Below are 16697 nucleotides of genomic sequence, written 5' to 3'. Positions count from 1 at the left end.
TCTCCCATGCATCCCATTCCCATTCCTGTACCATCCCAGTTCCCTTCCCAGCCCCCTCGAAGTCCCTCCCTGCTCCCTCCCCAGTTCCCCCAGTCCTAGCCCAGTGCCACCAGTGCTCCCAGTACCACCCCAGTGCCCCCACTCTCATCCCAGTCCCTTCCCACTTGTCTCAGTGCAAGCCAGCGCACCCATTCCTTCCCAAGTGTCCTCCTGCAGTGCAACCCAGTCCTTCCCCAGTTTGCCCAGTTCCATCCCAGTCCCTTCCCACTGCCCTCAGGCCCATCCCAATTCCCTCCCCAGTGATCCCTAATTAAGGTGTCTTTTACTCCGTGTTCCCAGGCTCCCTCTTTCCCTTCGGTCTCTGTGGGTGTGCCGGACGCCTCTGGCAGGACTAACCCCGGGGCTTTTATGTCCAACGTGCTGTGCTGTGTGTGCCTGCAGGTAAGAAAAGCTGGGAGTGCAGTCCTTCTGCTTTGATTGCTGTGTCTCTTGGGTAGTGATTTTGGAGGGGAATCCCAGAGCGATTTGGTTTGAAGGGGACCTTCAAAGGCCATCCTGCCTTCCGTGGGCAGGGACACCTTCCCCTCTCATCCTCAGCTGGATGCTCCCAGTCCCATCCAGCCTGGCCTGGAACACTTGCAGGGATGGGGCAGGCTCAGCTTCCCTGTGCAGTGTGCTCTAATATCTCTCCCCTGTCATCAGGAAAAATGTTGTCAGCGTGTTTTGTTCAACGATGGTAAGCAGGGCCCGGGTGAAAATGACTTTCTGTTAGGTGCAGAGGGAAATAATTCTCCTTTGAAGTCAAATGTATTCAGATTTGCACGAGTCTTGTCTGCCTTCTGTTTGAATTGCTTCCTATTCTAGGCAGTTGTTTTAAATTAAACTTTTATTTTGTGTCTCCCCCTTCAGCATCCTGTCCAAGACAAAGCTACCTTTCTTTCCTCGTGGGAATGGACTGGCCGGGCTTTGGCAATCTGGCCCCTCGAAAGTCTTAAGTGACCTCTTCCAGCAGGGGAAGACTGAAGCAAGGGGTGCCAGAAAGAACTGGAGTTTCTGGAGAATAAAAGCTGGAAGCGTGCCCCCGAAAATCCCCCCGGGTGGTCAGTGGTCTGACTTGCACGGACCGGTGGCCTTGGCCAGGAGCGGTCCTGCGGGAAGTGCCTTTGCCCAGCCTGTAATTTTAATTTCCATTGGTTGCTTGGCAAAGCCCCTTAGTGCCTGGCAGGAGCAGAGCGGGCTTCCAGGGAGGTATTCAGCTGGTCAGCGTCAGGAACCATCCTAACTGAGGCCTCGGTGAGTGCTTTTTGTATGACTGGACAGTGAAGCTGTGTGAATGACCTGGCTAGTGCTCGGTGTACTCCTAATTAAAGTGTGTTTTACTCTGTGTTTCCAGGCTTTCTCTTTCCCTTCGGTCTCTGTGGGTGTGCCGGACACCTCTGGCAGGACTAACCCTGTGGCTTTTATGTCCAACGTGCTGTGCTGTGTGTGCCTGCAGGTAAGAAAAGCTGGGAGTGCAGTCCCTCTGCTTTGATTGCTGTGTCTCTTTGGTAGTGATTTTGGAGGGGAATCCCAGAGCGATTTGGTTTGAAGGGGACCTTCAAAGGCCAGCCTGCCTTCCGTGGGCAGGGACACCTTCCGCTCTCATCCTCAGCTGGATGCTCCCAGTCCCATCCAGCCTGGCCTGGAACACGTGCAGGGATGGGGCAGGCTCAGCTTCCCTGTGCAGTGTGCTCTAATATCTCTCCACTGGCATCCTGAAAAATGTTGTCACCGTGTTTTGTTGGCCGACGGTAAGCAGGACCTGGGTGAAAAGGACATTCTCTGAGGTGCTGGGAGAAGGAGGACTCGTGCGGGCACCTCCAGAGACAGCGGGAACGGGAGCGTGCTGCGGAGAAGGAAAATTCCAGGGGGTGGGTGCCAAGAAATTTGTCCTTCCCTTGCCCTGTGCTCTGCACTTAGCAATGGGTCAAGTGCAGAAGTTTCCTGGGGACCCTGGGAAATGATGCCGGGTCTGCTAAGAAAAGTGGGGCCAAGGGAGCAGGACCTGGGTCTGCGAGCGTGGGAGAAACAAGGGCCAGGTCATCCTCTGCTTCCAGGAGGGAGGGCAGCAGGAAAGGCCACGGACTAAAGCACTGAAGTGCCGTTCCCCAGGGAGCCCCTGCCCAGCACTGAACTTGCTTGTGCACTTGCTGTCCCTTTGCCAGCGGAGCCGAAGCGTCGGGTGCGGGTGCCGGGGGGATGGAGCTGCCAAGGACAAACTGGGAGGGTGTTTGCGAAGGAAGGGGGGAGAAGGAGCTCTTGATGTGCTTTTTTTACTTCTTCATCCCACAGAATTGCCACGAGAGGAAATACTTCAGAGGGGCTTCCCTCCAGCTAAGCCCTGAATATGCCAGGAGGTTTCAGCCGGGAGGAAAGGAGCTGTGGAAGAAAAGCAGCCTAAAAATAGCCAGCGGGGATCATCAGGTTTTCCAGCCAAGAAGAACAAGGAGAGAGATGAGGGAATCGGGTTCCAATTCCTAATGATTTGGTGGGTGCAGGAATGATTTCTGTGTGTTTTCCAGTCCCTTTTGATTCCTGAGATGATTTTAAAATGATGGCTTTAGCAATCAACTAAATCGGAGATGTTGTTTTTGAGAGGAAATGATGCCAAATAAATGCAGAGTTTTGGGTCAGTTTTTGGGATGATTTGAGTCAGTTTTTGGGGTCAGTTTGGGGTCATTGTTTGGGGTGATTTGGGTCAGTTTTGGGTCAGCTTTTGGGGTGATTGGGGTCAGTTTTGGGTCAGCTTTTGGGATGATTTGGGTCAGGTTTTGGGGTCAGTTTTGGGTCAGCTTTTGGGGTGATTTGGGTCGGTTTGAGGTCAATTTTTGGGGAGCACTGGGTGTTACTGGTGGTTGTTGGGGAGCACTGGGTGTTTACTGGGGAGCACTGGGGAGCACTGGGTGTTACTGGGGGTTGTTGGGGAGCACTGGGTGTTTACTGGGGAGCACTGGGGAGCACTGGGTGTTACTGGAGTTTGTTGGGGAGCACTGGGTGTTTACTGGGGAGCACTGGGTGTTACTGGGGGTTGTTGAGGAGCACTGGGTGTTACTGGGGTGCACTGGGGAGCACCGGGTGTTACTGAGGGTTGTTGGGGAGCACTGGGTGTTACTGGGGAGCACTGGGAGAGCAAATTAAAAATAAAGGGAATAAAAAATAACCAAAATAAAAAAGGAAATATAAAATAGAAAAGAAAATAAAAAAAAAAGGCAAAAAACCTAAAAAGGAAATAAAATGAAAATGAAATAAAAGAGAAAAAAAAAAAAAGAAAAAAAGAAACCCCTTCTTGGGCACCCCGTTTCCTCTCCTCCCCCCCCCCCGAACCGTAAATTGCGGGGTCATCACCCCTCAAATGTGAGAAGGGGACCCCAAAATGTGGGTGAGGGAACCCCAGGGAGCCGAAAAAGTGGAGGGGGAGCCGCAGTAAGAAAGCGAAGCCGGGCGGTCGGGCGGCGGGGTGGGGGGGGGAGCCAAGGTGGCGACGCCGGCGCGTGCGCAGTCGTTGGAAAGACGCCGGCGATCACGTGGTAACTGAGGGCAGCCAGGAGAGGGACCGGCGACGCATGCGCGGTGGCTCTCGTGCCGGTGCAGCGCTCCCTGGTCGAGTTAAGGGCCGGTTCCGGCGGCAGGGCGGGACTCGCGGTCTCCCGTCCCTCCCGGGGTGTGTGTGGGGGGAATAACATGAAGATTTTTTGGGGTGAAAGCGCAGAAATTAGCGAGGAGGGACGCTAATTTGGGTAAACCCGGTCCCCGGAAGTAGAGAGCGACCGGAAGTCCTCCAAAGCCCCGGCCCGGAAGTCCGCCAAGCCCACAGTAAAGATGGCGCCGCCAGGACCGGAACGACCACACTAAAGATGGCGGCCCCGGCCCGGAAGTTCGCCAAGCCCACAGTAAAGATGGCGCCACCAGGACCGGAACGACCACACTAAAGATGGCGGCCCCGGCCCGGAAGTCCGCCCCGAGGCCACACTCAAGATGGCGCCGCCAAAACCGGAACTTAGCCGAGGCCACTCTAAAGATGGCGGCGAGAGGCCCCCTCGCTTTAGAGAGGCGTTTATCCTGTTGCCTGACCTCCGCCGCCACCCGGACCCCCGCCCCGCGCCCGCAGCGCCGTCTCGCCGCGCCGCTTCCCGCTGTGGGGACAAGGCGGGGCGCTCGGCGGCGCCGGGCGCGGGCGGCAGGTTCGTGGGCGGCGGCAGGCACCGGCGACGGCGGTCGCCGCGAGGAGCCCAGGCACCGCCCCCCTTCCGCTCCGCTCCGCTCCGCTCCCGCTCCCGCTCCCGCCCCCGTCCCCGCCCCGCTCGGTCCCGCCGTGGCCTGGAGATGCTGTCGGGGCTGCGCCGCCGCCTTCCCCCCCTCTAAGCGACCCACGGCGGCAGATCCGACGGAGATCGTCCCCGGGGTAACCTGGGCGCTGTGGGGGGGCGCGGCGGGGGGGCGCGGCCGCTCTTCTGCCTCTCCCGCGGCCATCGGCGACCGCAGGCAGGGGAAGCGACAGGCAAGTTTCTCGCCTCTGCGGAGAAACTTGCACCTGCGTGCCGCCGCAGGGCCGGGTTCGGATGTGCCCTGGCATTGCGCCCCCCCCTCCCCCGCGGGGAGGGTCTGCGCTGCCTCGGGGCCCCTGTCTGTGCTGCCGGGAGAGAGAAATCCTTTGGGAAGCTGGGCTGGAAACAGCAACTCTGTGAATTGCTCAGCTTTTCCTAGGCAAGGGCAGGTTTTAGGGAACAAAGGCCCGTACTCGCGAAAGGCGCCGCGGGTCTCGCCAAGGGGTGGGGGGGGGGCGCGCGGCTGCGGCGCCGCGCGCGGCTGCAGTGCCGCTCCCGGCCGTGTCCGCCAGGCGGCGACTGTGAGGCGGGGCCCGGCGCTCGGGGGCGCTCTCGCAAGCGACGCCCCCGGGAAAGCGGCGGGGTTTGGGCGCTGCCGGCCTTCCCCCGGAGCGCCCGGGCTGGCCCGGCGCCTGGCAAAACCTCTGAGGGAAAAGGCAAGCAACAGCTGCGCTTGTTCTGCCCTTTCTTTAGCCAGGGACTGGAACACAGACAAAATCGAGGGGCTCTTTGACCTGTGCAGGCTCCGAGCATTTTTCAGCCTTCCCTAGCAGGGCATTCTCACCCTCTGAAAAGCTGAAAGGCTTTAACAGCTGGAGACGCGCCTGCAGCTGTGCAGATTAATGTAGTTTCTTTGAGGAAACAAAGGGGAAGTTTTCCTGTTGTTTTCCTGTTGTGAGCCTAAATACCGAGTCTACTCTGCTTTTTCAATCAGGTGACGAAGCTTATGGAAAAAAAGACCAAAGGCCTCGAGGTGAGTACATTCTACCGAGTTCTGCTTTTCTGGGATCGGTTTGGGAAAATCACGTGAAATTCTAAAAAGCTTCTCTCCGTGTTTTCTAGTTGTTTTTTCAGCCTTGGTCTAAGTTTCCTGTAGAAAAGGGCATAGAATTATTAGAACAGACAAACTAGACCTTCTCGGGAGAGATGGAAGAAAAGGCTGCTGATTGCAGTTCTGCTTTTCTTGTCTTCCCTTCGACTGTCATTTTCTCTCCCCTGCTGTTCAAATAGGCAGCAATTAATTGCTCTGCTGAAGAGTTTGCTGTGCTAAGTGTCTGTCAAATTGACGCCTTCAACTCAAGACAGCACCTGCTCCTTAGTTACAAAAAGTTCCTCCCAGGAAATTTCCAGGCGTGCCCATAAATCTCCTCGCTGTTTGTTTGGGAGAACAGGGTTTTCTCGTCTGTAACAGAATAGTCGTGGCATTTGCTATTGAATGCTGGTGGCAATCTAGTCAGAAGAGGACCCCGTGCTTCACTAATTTTGCCTTTTTGTTGTTGGGGGTGACTTCTTCCCAGGGATGTTCTTCTTGATCCCCCGGGGCAAAGGGAGGTGTCAGCGTCAGGAGCCATCCTAACTGGGGCCCTGGTAGGTCAGTGCTTTTTGTGTGACTGGACGGTGAAGCTGTCTGTGGGAATGACCTGGCTAGTGCTCAGTGTAGTCCTAATTAAGGTGTCTTTTACTCCGTGTTCCCAGGCTCCCTGTTTTCCTTCGGTCGCCGTGGGTGTGCCGGACGCCTCTGGCAGGACTAACCCTGTGGCTTTTATGTCCAACGTGCTGTGCTGTGTGTGCCTGCAGGTAAGAAAAGCTGGGAGTGCAGTCCCTCTGCTTTGATTGCTGTGTCTCTTGGGTAGTGATTTTGGAAGCGGCGCCCGCGCAGAGCGAGGCGTTGGCCGGGCCGGCGCCTGAAGCGCTCGGGGCCGCCGGGCAGGGCAGTGCCCGGCTGGTGGGTGCCTGGCAGAGAGAAGAGCCTGGCCCTGGGAAGGCAGGAGCCTGGTCTCGAGCTGCTCTGGACCGCTGTGGGGATGAGTTTGAAGTTTTGGGATCGCTTGTTTCTGTCCCTACCTTCCCACTGAAAACAATAACTTAAGAAGTTCTCCTCTGGACTGGTCCAGAGAAATTGTGGAGTCTCCATCCCTGGAGATGCTTAAAACACTTTTGCTCAGGCAAAGTTGTGAGCAACCTCTTCTGCCTAATCCCGCTTTTTGAGCAGGAGAGACTGGACTAGATGATCTCCAGAGGTATTGTCCAACCCCCACCATTCTGTCCTTCTGTAAAGGGGCTTTGCACTGCCCTTTGGAACTGTAATCTGTTGATGACCTGTGTTGAGGTCACGCTGCAGCTTGTTACACTGCAGCTTGTCACACTGAATGGCAGCCTGAATAATTTAATATTGAACTGTGATTAATCACAAGATGAAAACTCAGATAGGCTGGTAAGAGGCAGTGTTCTTTGCTGCAGCATTTCCCACCTGAGGTAATTTTCCTTGTTCTGAAAGTGTCAAGTACAGTTGGGCAATGTACTGCATAGGAAGAAGGGAAAGAATCTCCAAAGCAAATAAATGAACAAAAAAACCCTTTATATTTGCTTGTGCAAGAAGAAGATTGTTATTCCACTCAACCAGGTTTTGAGAGGACAAATTAATTGTTTCTCTGACAACAGTATACACTGGAGGCTGTTAATGATCCCATAGTCTGTGCTAAAGGTTTTAGCTGATTGTGTTTGTCATCAGCTTTTACTAAAGAAAAAGCAAGCCTTCTCGGCTGTGTGGATATTACAGGAACGAAATGATTCCATTCATGTAGATAATGATAACAGAGCCAAACCAAAACTATTGTGAGTGTCCTATGTGGAACAATATACAGAATTTCAAAAGGGATTGTAGTGGTCCCATATACAGAACTAACATACTTCCTGTTCCTTATTTGCTGATCAGGTCATGTTTATCTGCCTGTCAGGACTGTTGGAGCACTGGATGGAGAGCAGGTCATATGAGGAGGATTACGGAGTAAAAGGCAGCTTGTACTGAAGTGCAGGGAAAGTATAAATATTTATATATATTGGCACAGCGCCTGGCCTTAATGCTTAAAATCCTTTGGAGAGCTGTCTGCATATTTACTGTATTAATGATCAAATGCAAGGCTGTGTTGGGAAAGGTCTTCCATTTGGAAGTCAGTAGTTGAGACTGTCTTGCCTATGAAAAAGAGGGAGAATTTTCGTTAGAGGGTGTAGGATTCTGGCTGGTAATAGTCTTAATTCAAGGTATTTTTAGAGAATTGATTTAATACAAGCAGAACAAATGGCCAGAAGTGTAATGAGAGACAAGTTGAAATTAGAAAGTAGATGTGCATTTTGAATGTATTGTCATAGCAACTGATTAAATTCTCCCTCTCTTGCTGTTCTGGGGACCTTTTAAATGTGCTTTGGCTAAATAAAAAGTTAGACTATTAGACTATTTCAGAGCCAAAAGGTCAGTTCTTGTTGTCTCTTTTGCACTTTAATTCTAGTACACTGATACTTGCTAACCACGTATAACCCTAGATGCAGAATGAGAACTTGGGTTATTAACAATAAACAAGTAAACAGCAGAAAGACTTGACCTTTCTTTTGAATTGCCCTACAGTGTTACAAAATACCAAACAAACCTCCTTCCCCAAAGAAACGCCCCCCAAAATGCCCCAACAACTCACCAAACACAAAATCACCGACAACCAAAAAGCAGAAGTAACAAACATGAACAGCAAGTGGAGGAAGAGTTTGAAAGCGGGCTGGACAGAAGCAGAAGTGTTCCTGCCCACTCTTAGGCCACTGTGCTGATTAAATGGGTGTTGTTAGGTTTAGATTAGTAGTTTGTTGTTGTTGGGTTTTTCGGTGGTGTTGATTTTTTTTGTTGTCGTTGTGGGGGATTGTTTGTTTGTTTGTTTTTATTTTGGTTTTTTTCTGTATTAAAAATCTGGCTCAGTTACTCTCTAGTTCTGGTGTGTTCTCTTTTCCAGGTGGTTGGTGTTTCTGCAGTGTTTGGCACAGGACTGGGGGAGATTTTTACCCAGCTTTCTAAAGCTGTAGATGAATAGGAGAGGTAAGGGGATAACTTCTGGTCCGCGACCCAGTGACCACTTCCTGAAGGTCCTGATTCATGAGTCTGCTCCTTTGATTTGAAGGAGTGCACAGTTGCCATAGCCAAGGTAGCTTAGGGTGTCCAGTATCAGCATAAAAAGCAGCAGTAAAAAGGAACTATTCAGAGATGAATTTTTGTGCTGTTCCGTGAAAAAGTAAAAGCTATCTGTGCCAGCAAGTCTGTGAAGTAATTTTTTTCTTGTAGTTCCATACCAAGTTTTGAATTGTTGCTGTTTTAATGAAGTATGTTCATTGATTTTGCATCCATTGGTTTCAGAATCCAAATCTGGGGAAAAAAGTACTGTCTTTCTGAAATGTCTCTCAAACATGAAAGCCTAGAGAAAACTTTTTTTTGTGAGTAAAAAGAAGCCTCCAGGATGATCCTTATGCAATACAAATCATGTGTTTTTCAGACTGAATGCACTCCCTTTATTCACCTTTTCAGAGAGTATCGGCCAGAATACGAGCGCCTGAGAAAAACACTGGTAAGTGTTTTTAGCTGTTTTACACCTGAACAGTGTATCTTGGGTCACTTTTGTGCACACAATTGCCTTTATGTTGAGAGGGTCTAACATTTCATTTACTAGTCGTACTCACTGTGGGAAAACTCCTGTCCTGAAGGAGTCCACCATTTGCCTTTTTTTTCCTAGATGTGGTGGAGCATATCTTTACAAAACTAAAGATTTTGTAAAACAGATGTTGCTCACTGGTTTAGTGCTAGTATTTGAGCTAATTGTGTGAAAATGATTGGGAAATAAGATTGTGTCTTCCATTCAGATGGACAGAGAGTTCTTAAAAATAAATTTCCAAAGGGATTTGTTGAGACTATCCCTGTATCTTCCTGCACCAGTGAAGAGTACTAGTTTGACTTAGTAAGAAAGACTGAATTGCAGTGCCAAAATCAGTAGCTCTGCTCACCTTGAGTTCTGGCTGTCCAAAGGACAGTTCTCTGCAGGCACAGCTACACAGAGTTTGGCTTCCCGGCGCTGCTGAAAACGTCCTAGAATCCCACCTGACTGGAGGTTGCTTTCCATGCTTAGTCAGAAGTTCTGTGTAACCTGAGTTGAAATGTAAGACCTGCGTAGTGACTTCTGCTCTCTGACTGGGGGACAGGCTGCTGGGTTTGGGTGAGGTTTCTCTTCTCCTGATGTTTTAAATGTTCTCAGAATCCACATGTAAATCTTTGTCTACGGGAGAAAGCTCAAAATAAACAAAAGAGAGAGCAGCTGGAACACTTGTGGAAGGACATGGGCAGCGTGTGTGTGCAGGGCAGCACACTGGCAGGTACCTCCCCAGGAAGATAAAGTTTACTGCAGAAGTTTTCTGAAGAGTTTGCCTTGTGAAGTAGTACAGTGCTTCTTTGTCCTCACAGCAGAAATGTGAAAGCAGCTCCATGTTAGAGGAGCAGGGCTTTAGTTCCTGTGGGATTGGTCACACTCAGCTCGTCCTGTGTCAGTCACAGGTTTGGAAGAAACCCCACTGTGTAGCTAAAGCAGTGGACCTACTAGAAATAATGAAATACTTTAGAAAAGGCGAAACAGTCAGATCAGAATATGAGAAAGCTCTGCTGTTGGCTGCACTGTTCCTTAGATGAGGCGAGTAGGTGCTGATGGAGTCTGTCCTGTGTCTGGGATCCACAAGCAGCTTTCTGTCCCCTTAGAGCAGGTGTTCATTGCTGGGTTTCTGTGCAGACAGAAGTTGTCAGTGCACACGCTCCCTTACCTTTAGCAAGCTGGTTTGTGTACAGCCGTTTCTGTTCCCTTCAAGGACCTGATGCTTCTGCAATGGGTCCCTCTGAGCTAATACTAACATGAGGAACTCTCGATGAAGAGCAAGAAGAGAGGGAGAGTGACGCTGATGGCATTGACCACGAAGGTAAGGGAATGAGGTCTAAAAGCTGCCTCTCAAGAAATCCCCTCTATATTTCATGTCCTGGATGGACTGTAAGGAGAGCCTAGAAAACAAGCAAACATTCAGTCACCTGACGTGTCAGAATCTGTAGCAGAAGCTCAGCTGCAATGGTCAGTGCAGGGATATCACTCTGTAACCTTTGTGAAAGTTCAATTGTAAATTTTCTATTCAAGTAATTAATAGGTGTATAACACACATAAACCAGAGAACTCGTTAGGCTTGGGGCATGCAGTGACCTCTGAACCTGATTGATGCACAGATGTGTCCATCATCTTTTTGGCCTTACAGTTTCTGCCCCTGGCTCTCTTCCCTTTTCCTGTGACTGTGGTCTTGGAGCAATCTTCTAAGTTGTTACAGTGTGATTTTTCTCTTCTATAGCTCACAGACTTAATCTTCATTCTTTCCCTGTTCCACTGATGGGTAGGATCACTTATTTCCTTTGCCCTGTAATGTAGCTGAAGATGGAATAGACTTTCTATGTTGCTTTGGCTATCCTGATTCTAGCTTTTTTTCAGAAACACAAGTAGAACAAGTACTGAAATAGCGCTGAACTTCAGCAGCAGCGGGGACTGCGCAGGAGAAGGAGGGTGGGCAGCGGGCCTGGGGCAGGCAGGGGGATGGGGGTGGGGGCGGGCACTTAAAAGATTTCGGCCAGGGAGCTGATCTCAGCCAGCACCCAGTCGGGGCAGTCTAAGTCCCCGTAGAAGCAGAACTGCTGCGTGGGGAGAGGCGGTCAGAGGCGCACTGCCGCTCTGCGTCCTCCCCGCTCCCCGCCGCCGACTCCCGGCCCACCACGTCGCCGCTGCTCCACGGTCCCCCATGCCGCACAGTCCGCCTTCGCGATCCGGAACCGCCCCGTGTGCCGGTGGGGGGCTCCCCGAGGGGCTCTGCAGGGGCCTTGGGGCCGGGACCCCGGGGGTGCAGCCCGACCAAGGGGCGGGGCAGGGGACGGGGTCCCGGGAGCGGGACCCGGGACGGCCACGGACCCGCGGGAAGGGCGCCTCCGACACGGCCCTAGTCCCTCCTCCTGACCACCCGAGCACCTCCCGCCACCCCGCCGGCTCCAAGCCCCGCCAATCCGGGCCCGAGGCAGAGTCTGGCCCGCCAATCCCGGGCCGCCTTTCTCGGCGCCGTCCAATCACAGCCCGCCTTTTCAATCCGGCAGCGGTCCCCCAAGCTCTGCCCGCTCAGCCGCGGCGCGGCCCCTCCGAGCGGCACCGTCCCCCCGTTCCCCTCAGGCGCTGCTGGGACCACGGAAGGGCGGTGGGAGCTCCGCGGTCACGTCCCGTCCGGGAGCTCTCCCAGGAGAAGGAGAGGGAGGCGGGGAGCGGGCGGGAGGGGCTCCGGGAGCGGGGCCTGCGGGACCAGCGGGGTTCTCGGGAACGGGCGGGCGGGGATTGGCTGGGCTGGCACGAGGGGGGCGGGGCCGTGCGGGCCGCGGGCTATAAATAGCGGAGGGGGAAGCGGGGGGGGGGCAGTTCGGCGGCGGAGGTGGAAGCGGCGCTGGAGCGGCGGGAGCCGGGACGAGATCGGCGGTGAGCTGGGGCGGGACTCCCGCGGCTGCCGCTCCCGACGTGCAGGTCCGATCCCGGCCCGCCACTCCCAGCCCGCTTTTCTCCGCTCCGTCCAATCGTAGCCTGCCCTTTCAATGGGGCCGCGGTCCCGTAAGCTGTGCCCGCTCAGCCGCGGCGCGGCGCCGCCCCCCTTCCCCACGTTCCCCTCAGGCGCTGTAGGTGCCGGCGCCTTTGCTTCCGGAGCAGCGCCTGCGCTGCCGCAGCCCCCGACAGGCCCTGTTGGGACCAGGGAGGGCGGGTGGCACAGCTCCGCGCTCACGTCCCGTCTGGGAGTTCTTCCGGGAGGCGGGGAGGGGGCGGGAGCGGCAGCGGCCCTTTCAACGGGGCCGCGGTCGGGCAAGCTCTGCTCGCTCAGCCGCGGCGCGGAGCCGCCCCCCTCTCCACCTCGTCCCCCGCGTTCCCCTCAGGCGCCGGTCTCGGCGCCTTTGCTTCGGGATCCGGCGGAGCCGCGCCTGCGCTGCCGCGGTGCCCGCAGGCGCTGTTGAAAGGGCGGGTGGGAGGTCCGCGGTCCCGTCCCGTCCCGGAGTTCTCCCGGGAGAAGGGGAGGGAGGCGGGCAGCGGGCGGAAGCGGAGCAGCCCCTGGGAGCGGGGCCTGAGGGGACAGTGGGGTTCTTGGGGACGGGCAGGGCGGGAACGGGCAGGCGGGGATTGGCGGGGCCGGACGCTGCCGGACGCTGGGATTGGCTGGGCTGGCACGAGGGGGGCGGGGCCGTGCGGGCCGCGGGCTATAAACGGCGTGGGCGGGGGGCGCTGGGGGCAGTTCGGCGGCGGGGCTGGGGGCGGCGCTGGAGCGGCGGGAGCCGGCCCGGGATCGGCGCGGCCGCCGGGCCGAGGAGCGGCGGTGAGCCAGGGTGGGACCCTCGCGGCTGCCGCTCCAGGGAGCGGTGGGGAGCCATGAGGCAGCACCCCCTCGGCTGCCGATCCAGGGGGAGCCGGGGTCGGTCCCCCACAGCTGCCGAGGCAGGGCGTTGGGCAGGCGGTGTCCCGGGCAGCTGTGCCGGCCAGCTTTGGTCAGTGCTCAGTGGGGGAGCAGCCCATGCTCAGGGGTGCTCCCCCGAACCAGAAGGACTAGGATGCAGCCTCTCAGTGGGGCTGGTATTGAAAGTATTGTTACAAAGAAAAGTAATAAAAGATGTTTCATTCTATTATAATTTTATTTTACTTTTATTTTCATCTTTGACTACTTGATTGTTTATTCTATTGTTTTGTTGCTGTTCCCGTTGGGATGGGTGGGACAGCTCCTAGAGATATTTAAGTGAACGACAAAGACTGATTTGTGACCTTGTCAACAGCCCGGGCCTGCAGAGATACCCAGGAGCAGATTTAGGCAGAGGCAGCAGAAAGCTGAGGCAGAGGCAGCAGAAAGCTGAGAACGTGGAGCTCAGGCAGCAGAGCTGGTGGAGACATAAAGACGGTAGGACTGTGGGCAGAACAAGGGTGGGGCTGGATTAGGGAGCATGGACCTGGCATAAGTACTGCAGGGATGGAGCTGGGATAAAAATAGTCAGGCCTGGCCTGGAATGTGGGCTTGAGAGCTGGGGTGGAAAACTCAGACCTTTAAAAAAAGAAAGATGCTAGGATTGGAACGTGCAGCAGCTTTACCGGGAGCTGACAGCAGAGCTGGCAGAGAAATAAAGGTTGTGGGTCTGGGTATGGGATAGGGAGAGTGGTGCTCGGAAAGGGACTGTTGAGCAGGGATAGGGACTGTGGCACTGCAGTAGAAATCACTGTAGGATTGAGACAGGGACTGGCACCGTCGCACAAACATCTGTGTGTCTGTGGAATAGGGATTGATGGGCAGGAACATGGACTGGGGGGGAAGAGCTGAAATCAGTCTAGGGCAAAGATCTGGCCTTTGGAGTTGGGATCGGGTTTGTGGGGTTGGAGGAGTACCTGGGGGACTGGGATTGGGAATGTGAAGTTGGAGCTGGAAAGTCGCAGAGCTGGAGCCAAGCTGAAGATCCTGCAGTGAGAACCTGGAGCAGCTTCCTGAGGCGGCGCTGGCAAGATGCAGAGCTACTGCTGAGAGAGCAGAGCTGGCAGTGCAATAAAGCTTGTGGGTCTCGAGCTGAAATCACTGAGGGGCTGGGGTAGGGACAGGGTTCTGGGCTTGGGACTGTAATACTTGGGGCAGTAATCAGAGCAATCACTGTGAGATAGGGCATGTGGCACCGTTGCTGCAGTGGCTGTGTGTCTGATATAGGGATTGATGGGTGGGAACGTGGATTGGGTGGGTAGAGCTGAAGTCAGTATAGGGCTGGGCTTGTGATTTTTGAATTGGGATCGGGTTTGTGGGGCTGGAGGAGCACCTGGGGGACTAGGACTGGGAGTGTGAGGGTGGAGCTGGAAAGTCACAGAGCTGGAGGCAAGCTGAAGATCCTGCAGTGAGAACCTGGAGCAGCTTCCTGAGGCGGCGCTGGCAAGATGCAGAGCTACTGCTGAGAGAGCAGAGCTGGCAGTGCAATAAAGCTTGTGGGTCTCGAGCTGAAATCACTGAGGGGCTGGGGTAGGGACAGGGTTTGGGCTTGGGACAGTAACACTTGGGGCAGGAATCCGTGTGGGGAGGAGATAGGGCCTGTGGCACCGTTGCTGAAATCTCTGTGTGGCTGTGGAATTGGGATTATAATTGGGAATGTGGACTGAGAGGCTGGGGCTGAAATCAGCATAGTGGTTGGATTGCATCTGTGGAGCTGGGAGGGTGTCTGGAGCTCAGATAGGGCCTGTGGCACGTTCGCTGAAATCCCTGAGGGGCTGTGGAATAGGGATTAATGGGCGGGAACGTGGATTGGGTGGGTAGAGCTGAAGTCAGTATAGTGCTGGGCTTGTGATTTTTGAATTGGGATCGGGTTTGTGGAGCTGGAGGAGCACCTGGGGGACTAGGACTGGGAGTGTGAGGGTGGAGCTGGAAAGTCGCAGAGCTGGAGCCAAGCTGAAGATCCTGCAGTGAGAACCTGGAGCAGCTTCCTGAGGCGGCGCTGGCAAGATGCAGAGCTACTGCTGAGAGAGCAGAGCTGGCAGTGCAATAAAGCTTGTGGGTCTCGAGCTGAAATCACTGAGGGGCTGGGGTAGGGACAGGGTGTGGGCTTGGGACTGTAACACTTGGGGCAGTAATCAGAGCAATCATTGTGAGATAGGGCCTGTGGCACCGTCGCTGCAATGGCTGTGTGTGTGATATAGGGATTGCTGGGTGGGAACGTGGATTGGGTGGGGAAGAGCTGAAATCAGTCTAGTGCTGTGCTTGTGTCTTTGGTATTGGGATAGGAATTTTGGGGCTGGAGGAGCACCTGGGGGACTGGGTTTGGGAGTGTGAGGGTGGAGCTGGAAAGTCACAGAGCTGGAGCCAAGCTGAAGATCCTGCAGTGAGAACCTGGAGCAGCTTCCCGTGGCAGCGCTGGCAAGATGCAGAGCTACTGCTGAGAGAGCAGAGCTGGCAGTGCAATAAAGCTTGTGGGTCTCGAGCTGAAATCACTGAGGGGCTGGGGTAGGAACAGGGTGTGGGCTTGGGACTGTAATACTTGGGGCAGTAATCAGAGCAATCACTGTGAGATAGGGCCTGTGGCACCGTCGCTGCAATGGCTGTGTGTCTGATATAGGGATTGATGGGTGGGAACATGGATTGGGTGGGAGAGCTGAAATCAGTCTAGTGCTGTGCTTGTGTCTTTGGTATTGGGATAGGAATTTTTGGGCTGGAGGAGCACCTGGGGGACTAGGACTGGGAGTGTGAGGTGGGAGCTGGAAAGTCACAGAGCTGGAGCCAAGCTGAAGATCCTGCAGTGAGAACCTGGAGCAGCTTCCCGTGGCAGCGCTGGCAAGATGCAGAGCTACTGCTGAGAGAGCAGAGCTGGCAGTGCAATAAAGCTTGTGGGTCTCGAGCTGAAATCACTGAGGGGCTGGGGTAGGGACAGGGTTTGGGCTTGGGACTGTAACACTTGGGCAGGCATCCGTGTGGGGAGGTGATAGGGCCTGTGGCACCGTTGCTGAAATCTCTATGCAGCTGGAAATGGGATTGTAAATTGGGAATGTGGACTGGGTGGGTAGAGCCGAAATTCGTATAGGGCTGGGCTTGTGATTTTGGAATTGGGATAGGAATTTTGGGGCTGGAGGAGCACCTGGGGGACTGGGTTTGGGAGTGTGAGGGTGGAGCTGGAAAGTCACAGAGCTGGAGCCAAGCTGAAGATCCTGCAGTGAGAACCTGGAGCAGCTTCCCGTGGCGGCGCTGGCAAGATGCAGAGCTACTGCTGAGAGAGCAGAGCTGGCAGTGCAATAAAGCTTGTGGGTCTCGAGCTGAAATCACTGAGGGGCTGGGGTAGGGATGGGTTCTGGGCTGGGGACAGTAACACTTGGGCAGTAATCAAAGCAATCACTGTGAGATAGGGCCTGTGGCACCGTTGCTAAAATCCCTGTGTGGTTGGAATTGGGATTGTAAATTGGGAATGCGGACAGGGAGGCTGGGGCTGAAGTCAGTATAGTGCTAGGATTGCATCTCTGGAGCTGGGAGAGTGTCTGGAGCTCGGATAGTGACTGGCACCGTTGTTTAAAAACCTGTGTGGCTGTGGACTAGTGATTGATGGGCAGGAACATGGACTGGGCTAGGAGAGGTTAAATTAGTCTAGTGCTGGGTTTGTGAGTTTTGAATTGGGCTAGGGTTTGTGGGGCTGGAGGAGTAATTGGGGGACTGGGAATGGGAGTGTGAGATTGGAGCTGAAAAGTCACAGAGATGGAGCCAATATGA

The 16697-nt window shown here is 54.4% G+C and overlaps 1 long non-coding RNA gene across 1 annotated transcript in view; it reads left to right on the top strand.

Moving 5' to 3' along the window:
* Positions 1-347: 347 nt before the first annotated feature.
* LOC135408860 (uncharacterized) overlaps positions 348-16697 on the top strand; it is a 43832-nt gene continuing 27482 nt past the window's right edge. The window contains exons 1-5 of the long non-coding RNA XR_010427890.1: positions 348-441; positions 910-1293; positions 1394-1495; positions 1799-1910; positions 2332-2773. This is a non-coding gene — a long non-coding RNA (uncharacterized LOC135408860). The remainder of the gene's footprint in view (positions 442-909; positions 1294-1393; positions 1496-1798; positions 1911-2331; positions 2774-16697) is intronic.

The sequence above is a fragment of the Pseudopipra pipra genome, unplaced genomic scaffold (genome assembly GCF_036250125.1).
Source record: "Pseudopipra pipra isolate bDixPip1 unplaced genomic scaffold, bDixPip1.hap1 HAP1_SCAFFOLD_69, whole genome shotgun sequence".
In the NCBI taxonomy this organism is placed as follows: domain Eukaryota; kingdom Metazoa; phylum Chordata; class Aves; order Passeriformes; family Pipridae; genus Pseudopipra; species Pseudopipra pipra.
Note: the sequence above shows the minus strand (reverse complement) of the source record. Positions and strands in the feature narration are given on the sequence as shown.